The 18,255-nt window shown below is 42.2% G+C and overlaps 1 protein-coding gene across 5 annotated transcripts in view; it reads left to right on the top strand.

Annotated features, from left to right (window-relative positions):
• LOC121635895 (plasma membrane calcium-transporting ATPase 1-like) overlaps positions 1-18,255 on the top strand; it is a 115,035-nt gene that overhangs the window by 32,423 nt on the left and 64,357 nt on the right. The gene's annotated exons all lie outside the window — the stretch shown is intronic.

Genomic DNA, 18,255 nt, shown 5'->3' with positions numbered 1-18,255 from the left:
CCTCTTTCCACACATAATCAAATCACGTTAGTCATTCATCCCCGCTCATGCGCATAGGTTGTCACATTCTTCATTGGCGTTTGTCTCCTTTTCTCGTATCACCTTTAGTCGCAGAATGCGCCCATTTGGTCGCAGTCTGGAGCCCTGATCCTGTATGTGTGGTTTACTGGGAACAGTGCTGGTTTCCAGTCTAAATGCTACAGGAATTAAGGACCTACGTTAGCACTCCTTCACACTATTAATGCAAAGTAGTCTGTCTCTGGAGGAGCCCTATCCACAGATGATATTCTACTGCTGCTCCAGCATAGCTGACACCACCCTGTCTGACACACAGTCCCCCACTGAGAGTAGTTTCCTGAAAAAAAAAAAAAATCACCATTTTCTGTCTGATTACAATTTCATTGCGAAAAATAAGCGTCAGTTCATGAATTTTTTATCAGACAGCAGCTTAGTCCTTTATGTTTTTTCATTTCCCCTAAAACCTGCTGTTAACAAAAGTGAGGGGGAAAAAAAAGATGAGTCAGAATAAAATGAGATCAGGATTTTCAGTAAGAACTGATCTGGGTGAACCCCGGCATCATCTGTCCAGTTAAACAACAGTATTTGACACAAACCCTCCAAGGGCCTTTTGTTTGGGTCTCCTGCTGTTATGACTGAGGTGTGCTAGTTGTCATGTTAGCCGAACTGCTTTGCCCTCACAGCCCTGCGGACCTGGGTAGTTGTGAAAGCTAATTTGGAGGGTCTTCAGTATACACATGCTGACGCACTTCAAAGTTTTCCTTCAAAGAGCACACAGGTCAGAGAGGGAATAGGAGGAGGGACATGAATATATGCATGACTTCATGTTGTATAGTTTGTTTCTGCGGCTTCCCTTTACAGAGTGCTTTGTCAAATACGAAGGGATAAATTATTTTCTGTTGACTACAAAAATGTTTTATTTTTTTTTAAATTAAATAAATTTTTAAGTATATAAATATCACTTAATGATAGGCTTGTTGGAATACTAAAATTTCAAACTCTATACCAATACCAAGGATTGTGCTCGATACTCATTACCATTTTTAATACCACAGGGGGAGAAACTTTTTTCAGAACACCACAAAACAACAAACACAAAACAATATCAAATATATATTAATAAATATTTAAAAAGACATTAACATTGTAAAATAAATGCATTATTTTAAAGCTTTATTAGCTTTTGCAAGGATCGTCTTCTCAGACTGTCTGCTCATTATAGTGCAAAAAATAGAAAGACTGCCTTCACTAGTTAGTGTACTTATTTACATAACTGTCCCTTTCTTCACAATATTTGAAAAAAGATCAAGTAAACAATAAAACAAACTAGTTAAGATGATCCTATTTTTTAAACTAGATTAATTATTTAAACATTTAGATTGACTTCATATATTTTTATCTACAGTGTACATTAATAGGCATCAATATCTGACTGTATGCCAGGGATCAGTCGGTGGCAGCTACCATGGACTCTTGAGTCTGGTCGTGGAGCGGAGGTGAACATCTCCTGCTCTGACTGCAGCTGGGATTGTTGCTGCGTGAGGGCCGAGCCTTTTGTGTGTGCTTTTGGATGGCGTTGGCTCTGCGGCAGTACCGGCTGCTCATTGAGAAGAGTAAACGATACATGCTCAAAAAGGAAATTAACCAGCGTATTTTCTTCCTCTCTTTCCGTCTTGGTACAGTGAATACGTTGGATTAACACAGAGAACAGAAACTTTTCTAGGTGATGTGCTTCTGGCTGACGGTGGGTTGAATATAACGGACAGTTTGAGCTTTATGTGAGCAGAAGTAAAGATGGCTGCAGTTACAGCGTGTCAGCCATGAACAAGATGATAAATGAACAGGTGAGGTGGTACACCTGAGAATTCATGTAGAAAGGCTACAGACACAATTAGTTGATTTTAAATGCAGTGGTACCAGTGTGGAAGAAAATCACTTTCCTCTACCAGATAGTGATTGTTGTTCTGTCAGACATTCAGTCAAAACATTTAGAAGTGTTCACTCTTTTCAGATGTTTTAGAGTAGATCTATCAGATCCAGTAAAGTTTTTTTTGTATATTTTATTGTTTTTGTAATAAATAAATATACTTAATCATATTTTTGTCTGCTTTCATAGTTTTACTCCCCCTTATGCTTAAACAAGATGTTTTTAAATGAATTAATCTTGTTTATTAAGATGTTTTCCTTTTATAATGTTCAGAATATATAAATTCATCAGAAAATAATCCACAAAGATTAACAGATAATATATTTGATTTCAGAAAAATAAATGACTTAACATAAATAATGAGTTTGATTGTGTAATTGCAGCCAACAGTTTGTAGACTTGCAGTTTTAAATCCATTTGTAAAATGAGCTCATGAACATTTAATGATTGGTAGTTTTTATATTCCTCTAAGCACTGATGTCTGAGATTGAAACAGGTGGCAATGCATCTAAACTATCATTCACTGTTCAGCAGATTGTAACAATTCAGCTTATTAATAAGTGTTTCTGCATGTTAACGACTCTTCACCTCCTCTTGTAAGCATCACGATAAGAATGTTTGTTTTTAGCAGGTGTTAAACATGTTTTTCACACTGTTTACTTGTGAGAAACTGGAAAATGTAGATTTAAACAGTTGCTGGGTGCCCCAAAAATGGTGGAGAGCAGATAATACCCAGAATCATTGGCAAAAAAATTACAATATGAAATCATGGTAGATGTTAAATACACTAACGGTTAACCCAGAATGCAACTAATCCAGATTGCGGCCATTAGAGAAAGTCTGAGTTTCTTCAATAACTTCAAGACTGTTTTAGCAATTTGCTTCATCTTGGTGTCTGAGGGTATGTTTCCAGGGTCTGTTATTCAAAATGAGATGTAGCATCTATCCTGATTATGGAAATGGATCATGATATTCAACAGTGTTGTCATGGGGTTGGTAACTGGGTGGCCTTTTGGGGATTTTCTTAGGTGAGTGACGCTAAGGCTTGGCAGAGGTCTGCGCTCTGTGAGTGCTTTTACTGTACACTATCTCTGATGGTACTTTATTCTGTACCAGATTTCTATGTGAAATGTCTTTGGGATATCCAGATATCTGCTGGGAAAAAAACTTGTGGTAACATGTTTGGTTCACACCTTGACATGTTGGTGAGTCTTTTAAGTTCAGGTTTGTTACCAACACAACAGCACTGCTGTGTCTGTAAGGGTTATCTGAGTTCAGTACCATCATTCTAGAGATATTTACTGTGGAAACATCACACGCAAACAAGGACATTGAGTTCTCACCAATATTGCAAGTCTCAGCTGGATCATTTTACAAATTTTTCACAGGAGGGAAAAAACAAATAACATGACCATGTTAAAGCAGTGGACAGGTTACAGTTAAAGCATGCACAGTCATCATGCTTCAAAACATAGTTTTTGAGTTTTGAGGTGTTTACAGTAAACAGGCTCCTCAGGAGGTGAGGTCAGATGAGAACACCTGAGAACTGCTGACTGTATGGCTTATTAACATTTAAAAACATGTTTTACTTTTTATAAACATTTCAGATTCTTCTTTTTTTTCTTCTTCTTCTTTAATTAAATAAAAATAGAGCCTTAAGACTATTTTGGCAAATAGTCTTAAGGCTCTATTTTTATTTAATTATTTATGTTTTTTCTTCATTGGTAGAGATTTCTCATATGTTATCATGCAACCAAATTATTGACTTTTTTTCTTTTTTTATCCTCTAAGAGAGAATGTTAATTCTAAAATAAAAAAAAGTAATTTCTTGAATAAGAAATCGCCATAGCAACACCTGCAGATGAAGGAGAGTGTGGATGTTTTAATGGATGTTTTGTGAAAATGGTTGGATCCATTTGTTAAAAAAATAAGTAGAGTCAGTGTGAGTAGTCTGAACGGGACTGAGCTGTAAATGTTTCAGCTGTGTTCCTCTTCATCTCCATTATACTCCAGCTGCAGTCACACCCGGGGACTGACTGGCATCACCACTGTCTGATTTGTTTTCATGAACACATGCAGGCTGTTTCAGGTCTGCTTCATTAAATCTGGGTTATGATCACTGTGGATCTGGACTCAGTTGTGGTGAACAAACTGAGCTTTAGAGCATCAGGCTGCAAACAGGATCACAGAATGTTATTCAGATGTTGCTGCATTGTTTTTGGCTCGGATCCATTTCCTCTTAGCTCTAAAAAGGATGTAAAGGACAAGAAGGACACTGAGTGTGTCTCAACCCGCACACTTACATGAGTGCATGGGAAGGTAGTGTGTAGTGCTCACTAAGCACTACCTTCTGTAGTATACACTTTCGTGGGTAAGTGCTGATCCAAACGGAGCACTAATGTTTTGCACTTACCAGTAGTGATGTACCAGCTTTTGACTGTGATTCTTCTGCTGCCTTAATTTACAGAGTGAATTTCCAACTCTTGATTTTACTTTGTTTACTCCTTACTTAACCCCACCTGTAAACTCACATCCAACACAGGATCCTCCTCGGGCTGCACATGAATTAGAACGTATGCGTACTTATTTTAAGGTATATGACCCTCCTACATGCTGCCTAATAGCAGCGCCGCTCCGTTAATATACTTTTTTTAGGGCAATCCGTCCAAGTTCTTCCAAAATCCAAAATCACGTTGAGATACGTGTTTGCATGTCATCATACTTTTAATGCTATTAAATGCCTTTTAAAAGGCCTCATATGTGAAACAAACCGTGGCCTCCACTGTATTAATCTATCTCAGTTGATAACAATAGAAACCATCAGCACACGTTCATGTGTCTTTGCATGTCTCCCCCATACTTGTTAGTATAAAGTGCCATTTAAAACACTAATAAAACAGCTTTTAAATATGCAAAGATATCTTCACTGAATTAAAGTATGTTGCATTATACATCTGTTTTCATTGGTGTTTACACTGATACCTTTCACGTCTGGCAACAGGAAACCGATTATACTAGAAATCATCATTTAAAATATGAAATGCAGTAATGAAGACGCTAAAACAGGGATGCAGAAAACATTTTATTTAAAATTTTTATTAAAACATTTCTCTCTTGCCGCCTCTTCTTCTCCACAGCAGCGTCCTAGCCCGCAGGTGGTAAATGCCTCAGTGCCACTGCTGGCTCGGTGGTTCGATGCCACAGTGACCTACGGTGAACACACAATAGCAGTTTATATAAAAGCAAACATTATTATATATATGTACTTTATGGGTACTTTGCAGACGCTTATCTAAAGTGATGTACAATCAGCTACGGCTTAGTCAGCTGTACCATGGAAACGGGCCGGTTCTCTAAACCAGCGGTGTTTCCTAATCAGTTTTCAGATCAAGGACCATTTCATTTACACCAGAGACCCCGCAGTGCTTAATCTGGAGGTTCAACAATCATGAATAAACATACGGAACCTATAGCATTAATCATTTTTAACACTTAGCCCATCTACATCCGCGAAATCGGCTATAAAACTGCCAACATTTACGTTGCCAACTCTACTGCAGCCTCCAACAAATGATCAGATCCATAACTGTCATCAGGGATAGAAGAGATAAGAAGCATGCTGCAGTTTATATTAGAATTATGATCAAATAACTTCATACTTACAACAGTAGAAAATAGCCTCCGCCTGCATCGGTACCGCTGAGTCGGTGGCTGCCATTATTCAGCTCTGAAAAACTGGTTGAAAGTCCCTCCCCTTTCGCTACAACGGCAAGATGGCGTGCATGTAGTGTCCATCGTTTCGCACTAGATTTTTGGCCGAGTTTAGGGCAGCATCCGGGTACTTTCAGTGCACTGAGTTTTTACTGAAATTTCTGTGTCAGTACACTAAGCACTTGTCGTGTTCGAAGTATCGAAGTACGCGGATTGGGACACACCCATTGTGTTCTGTTGATGACTGTCCCACTCCACTTCTTGGTTTCTCTGCTTTCATAGAAAATGGTCTTAAGCTGCAGCCAACAGTAGAAGCTGGATGTTGCAGAAATTGTACTGCAGTTTGTTTTGCATAAGTGGATGTTTGTTTGAAGTTTTTTTTACATTTTGCAGATTTCATCCAGAACTTTGCATTCATTTTGTGAAAGGATAATTCAGTCCAAGCTGTTGCATCATAGTGTTAAGAGTGCAAAGCACTAATGTGGTGCCAACATTTGTTCAGCTGAAATCCATTCACTTATATTTGCTAACTATAGCTGGCTAATTCATAACAAGTGTATCTGAGAGGTTAACCGTGATTTGGTGCTCCCCTGCTGGTGCAGCATACGTCACTTTCTTCCTGCTGGAAATGGGAAAAAAAACTCTCTCGAGTCTCCCTCTGCATTCTTAAATCCGGAATGCTGAGAAATGCACATATGAACCACTGCTGTTCTGTCTGTGCCTCTCAGGGTGTGTTATGACAGGCACACAGTGTGACTTGAATCAAACAATATGTGTTTTGTGCTATGTTGAGATCAAAATAGTTTTCTAGTGTCATGTCTGCTTTATGTGGTCACCCCATCTGGAAATGAAATATTACTGTTATATTGCTCTGAGCTGTGAGGAAGGATGCAAGTAAAAATGTTCAGGCCATCTCCATAGCTCCCAGGTTGGCTAATCTGATTAAAGAAAAGCAACTGAATTTAAATTCAAAACAACTTTATTATACCCATGGGGTGAATTAAATGCACGTAGAGCAGTAGTTAACACATTTTAGGGTAGAAGTAAACGAAAGTAAAATGACTAATACAAATTGTCAAAGAAGAATAAATTCAACTAATAACCAATAACAAACAAACTTAAGATCATGACATCAATACTAACAAAACCTAAAAGACTTTTCACTGTTTATATGAAGAGACAGATTTTTTTCCAGTGAAAGACTTTCAGCATGCCACTCAAACATTTTCTAAAGGTATTAAACAGAACTATTTGATATGTGTGAATACATTTGGCGATAGCATCATACTTGGATGGAAGGAAGACATCAGCAAAGTAGCGGCGGCTCGGCATCGTAAACCATGGCTCCAAGTGATGAGTCAGATAAGAAAAGCCTCTGTCCTCAACGTGGGTAAAGGACGGGTCATCAAGCACAATCATTTCCATGATAAAATCTTCAACAGCCGTAGCCCATGGGTCATGTCTGGCAAATTTCTTGGATGTCTCAAACACCTCACGGATGTCTGTCAGTCCCGGTGGCTTCTTTGCAGTTGGCTTTAAGTTTTTTGCGTCTTTAGCAGCCTGGGCGTCCTCATACACTTTCAAAACTCCCATCGAAACAATGATTATGTTTCAGGTGACTGATCAGGTTTGCAGTATTGAAGTTCGCGCTACTTTTCCCTCCTCGTGGAACTCGTTTGGAACAGTTATTACAAATAACCAGCGAACTGTCTTCTTCGGAAACTTTGACGAATTCTCACACTACTGACGCTGTGTTCTCTGTTGTCAAACGTAAGCGTGCTGTGCTGCATGCTGGTGGAAATTCACCATTCCCACGTTTGCTAGTGATTATGATATCTGACTTATCGGAATGACGTAATAATTTCCTGTTATCGGCCCAATAACTATCTGGCTGATAGTTATGGTGCATCCATAGTGCGATGTAAGTAGTTTCTGCATTTTTCTACTGCAACATTCAAGCAGTCTGTATCTTCACAAACTGCATTATGCACTGTGGGGCCTCAGTAAGGTTGACTCTAAACTGTCCACTCATCCAGCCAGTTGGCCAGGAATCCTAGGAATGAGCTTACTTTTTTAAACCATAAAGTTTTAAATGTTTTCACACAGTTATGATGCCTGGGATAAACTGCTGCTTCTCCTTAAGACTTTTCCGTGTTGGTTGTGTCTGTCACTCTGCTGACATGAAGTTGTCATCTGTAGTCTTGTCTAATACATTTAAACCTTTTCTGTGGACCTGCTGAAAGAAGGTAGTTTTCTCTGCTATTACTTATCCCCTTTTCTTTGACAATGTCATGGGTGGATGGGGAGGGGAGGACAACACGACCCAAATCAAGCCATCTATTAACAAATAGCCTGTTTAGAGTCTTTAGTTTCATATATGCGACAACAGTTTATTCTGCCTTTGAAAACTATTTTTAGCAGTAGATTCATTTGTGATGACTAAGTCCCTGATTTGTGTTGCAATCATATGATTTCCTCCAACATTAGGACATTTGATGTATTTGGAAATTTACCAAATAGGCATTCAGGCTTGTTGTGTTAAGATTATAGAATGTGTGACAAATCTGCAAATGCACAGTAGTGTTAAGCTTCAAAAGCTGGAAATAGAAACAGTCAGAGCCCAGGCAGACTTCTAAACTGGCTGCATGAATCGGCAATTTTACAACAGGTTATCAAGATTGTGTCATCTATCATAATAAGCTTTATGCTTGTTTGTGAGAAATTATGCTGAAACACATGGAAACCTTACAGGCACATCTGACCCAAAGGATAACTCGTGTATTTGCTTTTGGAGAAAACCAGATCAAAGCAAACGAACAAAAAATTCCTCTTATTTCTTTATAATTGTCTGTATTAAATCAGATTCAGATAGCATCATTAACCCTCTGAACTGTGTGACTGTGTGTGCTTCATGGTGAATCCGCACCACCCCTCCTTCTCTCTGCAGTGTGGGATTTCCTTTTTTCACCCTTGCCACATGACTGCAGATATGGGTGTGGTCTCCTGCATTCCTGGCCTCTCTCACCGAAGCTCTCTGGTTACTGTGTGGTACACTGCGCCACACCGTCTCTAATGCGCTCACATTTCTGGTCTGGACCAATCACACACTGCATAGTTTTGGATGTTTGATGTGACCTGCATGTGGAAATGTGTGTGTGCAGTCACAGTGAATTCAATCAGTAAGTGTGTGAGTGTGTGTTTGTTGGGTGCAACAAGACAAAATGTTTCTCTTTGTGTGGAGGGTGTGACCAACTTAGACTTTGTATAGTGGGATTGATTGTGTATGTGAGTGTGTGTGTGTGTGTTGAGGAGGGTGGTGCAGGCTGCTCCTTTAGTATGCAGAGCAGGTGTGTCTGCAGAGGCAGAGATGGAGGAAGAAGAGGAGGAATACCAGCTGCTGAAAAGAAGTGTAGCCTGATAGAAGATGACAAAAAGCAGTCAAAATAGTCTAAATGTTGCCTGACTGATGCTTACTCTGTGTGGGTGTGTGTATTAGTTCTACGTTTTATTTATAAAAATACACTGATTTATAAAATTATTAATGGAAGACCTGCTTTGGTATGAATCAAAGTGACAAGGTGGACAGAAAGACAACTCCTCAGAGGGGAGCAGTTTTAAAGTGAAGGCCACAGATTTTTTTTCTCTATTTATTCTTTCTGCTTGATGTTTCTGTGGTTTTGCATCTTGCTGGAGCCCCTTTCACCACTGATAGCTTCGCCCATGTTGCACAGGGAATCCAGGTTTGCTGTGTTTTCCAGCACAGTTTTAGAAGTCTGAAGGGGGAGCATTCAGATACCGGGGAGAGCTGGAGAGGACCATAAAAGGGCACCAACCAGCTTCAGGACCAGTATCTGCTTCTTTATGTGTGTAGAAACAGGATGACCTCCAGCAGGCTGCTTTTATTCATGCTGAGCACTTGAAGTTACAGTTCAGGAATTTTAGTTTGTGATGGTCACTAAAGTGATTGCAGCTAATGATAGAGTTGTCTTGGTTTATTTTTATGTCACTGTTTTAGTAAATAATTCTTAATAAAAACAGCAGCCATTCATTTTTTGGAAATAAATACAGGAACATAAAGGAATAAATGTTTGTTTGCCTTTTAGGCCTTCAAAACAAAAATTGCATTCATTGCATTGCATCTCAGGTAAGGCCTGTCCACATCAGATGTCAGTCAAACGCCATCATCTATATCAGCCAACTTGACCCGAATGGTGGAAAACGGTGTGGAAACACGAGTTTGACCCAGCAGTTTTCATGCAACTGAATGAAAATGATCATAACAGTCATGCTGACTATTATTTCAAGTCATCTCAGTTACAATCTGACTGTTAATTGTGACTTCTAAGAGGAATGCTGGTGCTTCCCTGTGAGTCTGAGGACCCCCTCTTCCCACCCCAGGCACATGTCTCTGTTTCTGTCGAGACATTCAGCTGCCCACAAGACTGATGGATGATGTGAACAAATGTAGATTTAAATACAGCCAGAATGATCAAATGGACGAGAAACAGACAGAATGAGAGCAAATACTTCAGCAGCGTTGCATGAGAATATCATATGTATGGGAAGAAACTGGGAACAGGATATAAAAACAGTTTGAGTGATTAAAGCTTTGTGTATTAATTGATTAAATGATCGAATTTGTCCTTAATGTTGGTCTACAGTTTTAAAAATGTTTGTATTGTTAAAATGATGATTGTCCCCCTGCAATATGCTTGAAAGGAAAGGTAAAACACACACATAGCCTCAGATCTACTACTACTAATAATAATGGATTAAATTTATATGACGCTTTTTTCAGTGAACTCAAGGCTAAATGAATGAGAGTCTTAAACATTAAGATAACCTGAACTTATCTGAAATTTCCTTTTTATGCACTTCGCCTTATGTAATTAGCCAAATTCTGAGATCTCCAAGTTTAAGCTGACTGAGGTGTTACTTAGTTTTTACAGTCTCAATGTTACAACTCTTACCTGCACTTAGGAAGACAAGTATAAGAGATTCACGTGTAAAATAAATAATCATTTGACTGAGTTTCCCAAACTCAGGCTTTCATTTTTTCAGACTGGTAAAGACGACAGTGATACCTGACTTGGATTAGACGAAGGTAAATCAGCAGGTTAGTCTCATAGTTTAGAAACTGGACCGTCCTGTTGACTCTGTATTCATGACAGTTTTATTGCCATTTTGGTCTCAACAAAAACACAAAGCTCTTTAAAATGTCACTTGTGCATCTTGCTCTATGATGGATGCCATGTTGTCATGCCATGTCATGGATGCCATGTGGCTTTGGTTAATTGAAGCAAATGTAGCTCACTCGGCTGCTAAACCTTCATCATTCCGTTATGGAGACAGATGTTTTTTTTTTTTCTAAAACTGTGTGAAAGGACGGGCCTGCACCTGAATGTGTCTTTTAATTTCCTTTCTGTTCACCCTGAAACATTAAAACAATTAAAAAAATGTTGTTTACATAACCCCGGTTCTCTGAGTAATATGAGCGAGATGTCTCACTATGGGATGCAAGCCTCTCTGCAGCCCTCAGCCATCCAGTGTGACAGGCGCTGCTTCGTGACAGGTTTTCCCTTATGAGGACCAGTCTAGGAGACGAACAACTGAGCACTCCGCCTGAGACCCCTAGTCCTATCCACGTAAGTGCACACCGCGCGCACTGGACACAAGGCATGTGACCACGATTCCCCTGACGAGGCAGGGAAAGCCACAAGATAAATGGGAGAACATGAGCCCACCACCTTATGCACAAAAGCCGGGTTGGGCCTCAGAATCATCCTCACACTGCCCGGGAAAAACTGGGCGCATGTCGGGTGCAGCGAAAGCTCATGGATGTCGCTGACCCACTTAGCTGACACCAGAGCTAGCAACAACACCGTCTTGAGGGAAACGTGTTTTAAACCTGCCCCTTCCAGTGGCTCAAAGGGAGGGCCCTTAAGCCCCTCCAGAGCCACAGCCAGATCCCACGGTGGTACCAGCGGTCTGGACACAGGAAGAAGCCTGCGTGCGCCCTTCATAAAGCGGCAGACCAGCGGGTGCTGGCTCGCTGTTTGGTTTCCAAACGCCACGTGACAGGCAGCAATAGCTGCCAAGTACACTTTTACCGTGGAGAAGGCTTTCTTCCTGTCAATCAGATCCTGCAAGACTGACAAAATCAACCCCACCGGGGACTGAAAAGGAACGTGGCCGTGTCTATAGGCGCATTCCGACAGAGAAGTTCTAAGAACGCAGTTCTAATAACTGTCCTAGTTCTAAGAACGGCCCTTCTCCAGGGGAACTGTTTCATGTTGCATTCGCACATGAGTTGGGGGCGGTAGCGGGACCAATGTGATGCATACGTCTGCGACAGTGATGTGTGACTTTAGCGCCACAAACAACAAAACAACCCGCTAAAAACAAAACAACACGGCAAGCTAATATGGAGAAGGAAGAGATCGTAGTGTTCATGCTCTGCTTGATGGAGATGTTACTGATGGACTCTAAAATCAGGCGTCTCACGTCGAGGCTGGAAGGCTCCTGAAAGTCAGAAGATGAAGAATCCAGCGGCAGGAGATACGCCGCAGATAAAGGAGACGACGTGTAAGTTTAACTTATTAAACATGCAGCGATTGTATACGTGTCTTATGAGTAAACATTTCAGACGGTTTTCTACTGTCTGTGTTGAGCAGATTACAATAAGTAAATATTTCAGACGGCGGGTTTATTGTAACTCGTGTTCTGCGTTTCAGACGTTGCTGCAGCTCATTGAACCTCCTCACCGTCCGGCTGGTCCGGAGCAAAGCTGATAACTAGTGGGAAAAGGTTGTTCTCAATTCTATCGATGAGCAGTGGATAGAGAATTTCTGTATGTCCATGGAGACATTTCAGTACATCTGTGGCCGCCTGAAGCTGCACTGGAGAGGATGGACACAACCACCTGCTGCAGATACTGAAGGAGATGGAGAACAGCCTTGATGCTTTACCTCCTGCCTTCCAGCTAATCACTACACACCTCTTCATAATAAGCATCATGTTCTGGATGTTCGACAGACAGAACATACATGTATACATGATGCACACATTTAAAGAGAAAATGTTCCATAGAAAATGCATCATTTCTTTTTTGTGTGTGTGTGTGTGTGTGTGATATGTGCAAAATAAAGATCTCATCATCTGCTATTAAGCTTTGTGTGTTTTATGGAATCATCAGTAGAAAGATGAAGGAGTAATCCGTCACTGGAGGGTTGGTTGGGACTGACTTATGGTTTAGAATTATGAGGACATAGTCACACAGATTTAGCGTATATGAAGGTAAAAATATAGAAAGGTTTGGTGAAATGTTTACAGGTGTGTAATTTGTGTCCACAAGTATTTGATGCCAGATCTTGGTTAAAACATGATAAACATTCTGTGATATGGAGCATATTATAAAGATGATAAACTAATGTAATTTACATCCAGGGATAAGACTTAAAATGTAGCGGCCAAAGATGGATTATTTAATATTTCATAGCTGTGATAAGTTAATAACTACTCAATATTTTTATTAGCTAATATTTTATAGATGTGGCCAAAGCACATCTAACAGACACAAACTGAATACTTCAGACTCTTTACGAAGTCATTTATTTTTTTATAGTGAATACAGCAGAGCAAATATAACTATTTACATGTGTGTATATGCTCTGCATATCACACTGGCTTTTCCTGCCGCACGCAGGAGTCATTTTCTGCGGCGTTGCCCGAGTAGACATGTCGGTGGTACAAGCTGTCAAATTTACTGTTTTTTCGGTTCGTCCCACTCCGGGTGTCGTGGTCCTTAATTTATTTGTAGTCTTGTGTGAGTTTTCTACGTGCGCTGCTTCGCGTTATCCTGCGTTCTCTGACTGAGAGCTGATCGTCAGGAATATTTTTATATTCTGCTGCGAACCTTCAAAACCTCTCTGAAAATCCTCTGTGGCGTAGACGGTCAGAAGAGCTTCGACCTCCTCGTCGGTCCATTTATCGCTTGCTCTGTTGTTGTTTTTGTCCGTATGTGCAACCGTGTTTTTTTAAATGTGGCGGGGACACAAAATGCGGAAATCTGGCAAGGGGCGTAGCTACCAGTCACAAAACACCTACGTCATGAGGGTTCCTATAGAACCCCGTTCAGACCTTGTCTCGGAGCAGGAGCTAAAATGGTTATAGGAACTGGGGGCTTTGGTCCCTAATTCCTATATGTCGGAATGCGCTAAAAAACGGCCTGGTTCCTGAAAAGGTTATAGGAACTGCAAAAGGTTCCTACAGTCGGAAAGAGCCTTATGACACCACTCCTCAAAGACCCCCCACATACAAAGATCTAGTGGAGGGGGCTCGAGCACTCTGTATAGTGGAAATCACCAATATCAGTGCGTGGCCGTGCTCCCTCTCTCAGGCCAGAGTGGGGGGTATCAACGCCAGGTGAGGGAATGCTTAAAGAAGCCCGGGCGGCCAAGCTAGCGCTAGTGCGGTTATGCCCAGGGGAACATATATGTTAGAATAGAATAGAATGGCCCGACCGTAACGGGTCCAAATCTGCCCCACAACCTCTGGATGCAGAGTCCATTCCCCATATACAGGCGCGCCTCTGGACATCGGCCCCTCACAGTTCGGCCCTCGTGAATCCCACCCCAACGTGTCAGGCTCGCATCCATAGTAACTACCTTCCTGGACAGGACAGGGCCCATATGGACTACCTGCGTCAGAAAGGCCGGGACCCGCCAGTGACGCAGTGTCCTGGCACACACAGCAGTGATCCGCACTCTGCGTGCACTATGACACACGGGGTCCAGTCTGCATGAGGCCACCCAAAGCTGAAAATCCCTCATGTGGAGGTGACCGAGCCGGACAACAAGAATAGGGGACGCCATCAGTCCGAGCAATTGAAGACACAGCCTGAATTGGACCGATTTCCCCGGACGACAAAGCCTGAGACACGTCCTGAAAATCTTCACGCGTTCCACCAAGAGACGCGCTGTGAAAGACATATGCTCTACGCTGGGGACAGCACGCTCTTTTCTGTGTTTATCACAAAACCTAGGTCGGACAGGTGCCCCACTAGGACACGTGTGTTCGCCCTGGCCTCCTGCACCATCATACCTGCGTCGTCCAGGTATATGGGTGGCCAAGTGGATGCCCTGACGCCTCAGCAGAGCTATTGCCGTTTCCGTGCACCGCACACACACCCGTGGACTCAGAGAGAGACCGAAACGAAGCACTCAGTACTCGTAGCATATCCCCTGGAAAGCGAATCTCAGGAATTTTTTGCAGGGAGGGTAGATCGGGATGTGGAAATAAGCATCCTTTACGTTGACAGAAGTGAACCAATCGTTGTGTCGCTCAAGATGCAACAGGGATGCGTGTGTGAGCATCCTGAATTTGTATTTCTGGAGATATCTATTAAGAGCACGAAGCTCAAGGATAGGGTGAATCCCTCTGCGAAACAGAGGGAGGGCGCTGGCTTCCGAGCGGCGCTGTGCATCCACGGCCGAGATGACAGCACAGCGACGGATGCACCGCTGCCCCGGAAAACGCAACCGCCTTCCACTGGGGAGCAGCAGGCGTCGCCACTGAGCTGTTCATTTTCATGATTTTGGCTTTTTTTTTTATTAGCTGCCCCCTCTGCCTTTGGCCTGGATGCTGCAGCGGAACTCATTTTAATTCTTCCAAAATAACGTGTGTGTGCGTGGTTGTGGACGTTTGAGAGGGGCATCCGCCAAAACCTCTGCTGGCAAATGTCCGTTTTTCTCCCCATGTTCTTGCACGGTCCGTGGCAGCTGGGAGACGGGGACGTGAGGTATCCCCGGATGCACGCTTGTGAGCTAAACAGGTGAAGCTAGAGAACGAGGAACAGCTGCTCTGGCGAGATGTGGGGCTGTCAGGAGCCGAGGGCTTCTTGGCCCAGCCGGCCTGACTGGGCAGAGGAGGCGGGGCGGGCTGGGGACTTTGCTGTTTTGGGTATCTTGAAATGCGAAACCTGAGAAACAGCTGACGTGAAGGTTTTGCACTGCACAGGCGGAGAGGGAGTAAAAGGCTTCAGAGGGAGGCTGAGCTGGAGAGCCTTATTCTCCTTCTTCTTGGCTTCACAACGCCATTGCATTGAGGCCAATGCAGAGCCAAAAATCCCCTCCAGGACAATGGGCATGTCCAGCATCTCATCCTTCTCCCTATCCGACAGGTTGGCGAGGTTGAGCCACCGCGCCCGTTCCTGTAGCACAATAGTTCCCAGTGCTCTGCCCGTTGCCTGAACCTCACAACGTTGGACTTGGAGACATAGGTCGGTGATGACCGGAATTTCCTCCCACGTTGCTGGGTCCTGTGTTTGTCCAAAATCCTCGCACAACTCTGCTTGGTAAGCAGTGAGCACGGAGAGGACATTGAGCGCCGGGGCCGAAAGCGCCGCTGCCTTATAAGCCTTCTTGGTCAGTGCCGACTGAAAATGGTCAGACTTAGTGGGCAGTCTGGGACTCCTGGAGGACACTGCCGACAGCCGGGGGTGAAGGTGGGCTGCAACGAGTGGCGACAGGGACGAGCCCCAGAGTCTCCGAGCCCTCTGGTATGAGGGGTTTTAGCCTTCATTCCTCACGAGCTGGTGTGCAGGCAGGGAGTCAAGGCAGCTAGCTGGTGTGCTAGCTGTGGGGAGGCCGAGAAATTAGCTGATGTGCTAATGCTCGGTGCTCGAAATGTTGTGGTGGGGCCACAAGGGTAGTGCAACCGAACCATGGAGGGGCAAGGAAGCACTATGGTCTGGTGTGACCAAAAGAGCTAAGAGTCCAAACAAGGTAGCGCTTAGCGACCGAAGCCAAGAATCAGTCTGTGAACATTTAAGCTAGCTAGCTGTGGACGCGAGATATGCTCCAAGTGAGAAGAGGTTTTTTGAATGAGTTGGTCCGTCCGCATGAGCTATTTAAGGCAGATGGCACTACGTGATGCGAACGGATACGTTCACATGTTCATCAGCCAATCAGGGTTGGCGTGATGAGATTAATGCTTCTGAGGGCTGCAGAGAGGCTTGCATCCCATAATGAGACATTGAGCAGAATATTATGAAAGAGAACTCAATCTTGTTATCTGATCTGTCATGAGAACGTGAACAGATAGCATTGAGTTTTACAGCTGTGTCTGAACATCAGTTCTGCGGTAATTGTTGCATCAGAAAACATACCTGAACACAAACCAGCAAATAAGCCCTATCAGGCTGCAAAGGGGCTAAAGGTCTGCAGAGATCCAGATACACCAGGTCCTGGACTATACGCTGTATTATCTGCCAGTACACACACATATACATCTTATTATCTGAATACACAAAATCTGAGTGGCTGGCATTGTGGAAAGTGCAGTCTAACAGAATCTGGAATAAATAAATAAAATACAAATTGGACAATGGACAGATACTCTTAATCCAAATATAGAATAAGCTGCATGAATAGACTCACTTCCTGCCCATTAAAAGTCTATCCGGACTTTGTTCCTGTAATCTTTGGAAAAGTGAAACATGACAAATTTAACTGCTGTGATCCACCACAGAGTTATATAGAATATTTGGGCTTTCTTTGTTTTGTTTTTTCATTTAATGTTAACTTCACTAAACATTCTAACAGACACAGGGCATTGCTTTGTATTTACTTGAATCACTGTTTTATTTAAAGTTTTAAGAGAATTTATTGCCATTTATTGCTAAATCAATTTTATTGGTTTAGTTTGCCACTCAAATGTGAGGGCTTCAATGTCTCCTGGTTTGGTCTTGTCTGGTTGCTGTTTGCTGTAAATATTCAGCACCCTCAGTTTGTGTTGTGTAAACGTCCACCTTTTGTGTTAACTGATAAATGTTGATCCATGAGAATTTGATCAGACCTGCAGCTAGTCACCTCCGGCCTGCCTTCCAACCAGTTTTTTAGTCTGCTTGGTTGTACCTGCTCGCACTGACTCGCCTGCCCTTTGTGTTTCACTAATTTAGATTTTTTGTGAAATTGCTGCATTTTCATTCAGATGATTAAATAAGTTAATGCTCAAAATTATTATTATGTCTTTGGAAATTTGTTAGTTACAGATGTTTTTTGTGTTACTATGATGTTATGAACATGGATGATAAAACTGCAGGAATCATTGCCCTGATTTTGTTGCAGCAGTCAGCTGTCAGAACTGGTGTTTTAATTTTTTTAAATGAGAGGGATGAACAATGTTTTTCTGAATAATTTTTATCATTCCATCTACATCTCTGTGTACAGCAGTGATTCAGACTCTTTATTTGAATAGTTTATTAGCTGCTCTTCTGAGCTGTTAAATTTGGTCCAACACACTGTACCTGTCCTGTACTAAGGTTAATGTCTCTGAAGCGTTTTATTTACATTGACTGTTTTTGTGGCTCTCAGTCTGTTAATATGCTTTTAACGAGGACGTAACTTGATGCCAGTCACAGAGGGAAATTTCTCCAATTCAGTGGCAGTTGTGATTCAGTGCAGTCAGTGTATGTGATGCTCACATTTTCCTTCCCACACATACATTCTTTATTCAGTCTTTTAAATTTTGGCTTAATACTTTGTGTTAGACAAAGTGATAATTAAACAGTGTGTCAGAGCTGCTGGAGTTGGTTTAAA

The sequence above is a fragment of the Melanotaenia boesemani genome, chromosome 3 (genome assembly GCF_017639745.1).
Source record: "Melanotaenia boesemani isolate fMelBoe1 chromosome 3, fMelBoe1.pri, whole genome shotgun sequence".
NCBI lineage: Eukaryota > Metazoa > Chordata > Actinopteri > Atheriniformes > Melanotaeniidae > Melanotaenia > Melanotaenia boesemani.
Note: the sequence above shows the minus strand (reverse complement) of the source record. Positions and strands in the feature narration are given on the sequence as shown.